The following is a 497-nucleotide window of genomic DNA, read 5'->3' on the forward strand; positions in this document are numbered from 1 at the left end:
ACTTGCCATCAGTGTTGGAATGGTGGTTCATCTACACTGTGCTTGTTGTCAGCAGAAGACCTCATTTCCTCCCATGTGGGCCCCTCCACAGGCTACTTGAGCATCCTTACAAGATGGTGGATGGCTTCTCTCAAAGTAAGAGATTGAAGAGAGTAAAGTGAAAACCTCAACATCTCTTGTCACTTAGCCTCAGAAGACACACACTGTCACTTCTGCAACATCCTACCGGTTACACAGGTCAACTTTATTCAGTACGGCACAGTACTACCAGGTGTGTGAATACCAGGAGTCTGGGATCCTTGGGAACCATCTTAGTGGCTGGCTACCACATTAAATCAAAATAAGCTGAGATTGAATTCAACAGAGCAAAGGGAGGTAGGTCCTGGCAGCTAGATCATGGGCTCCAGTAGTTGTAAAGCTGGAGGGAATAGGTAAGGAGATGTCCATGGAGCGCTGAATTCTAGGAAATTCTCACCCATGGTGTAGACTGGATAAAT

The sequence above is a fragment of the Propithecus coquereli genome, unplaced genomic scaffold, assembly GCF_000956105.1.
Source record: "Propithecus coquereli isolate 6110/MARCELLA unplaced genomic scaffold, Pcoq_1.0 Scaffold47, whole genome shotgun sequence".
Classification (NCBI taxonomy): Eukaryota; Metazoa; Chordata; class Mammalia; order Primates; family Indriidae; genus Propithecus; species Propithecus coquereli.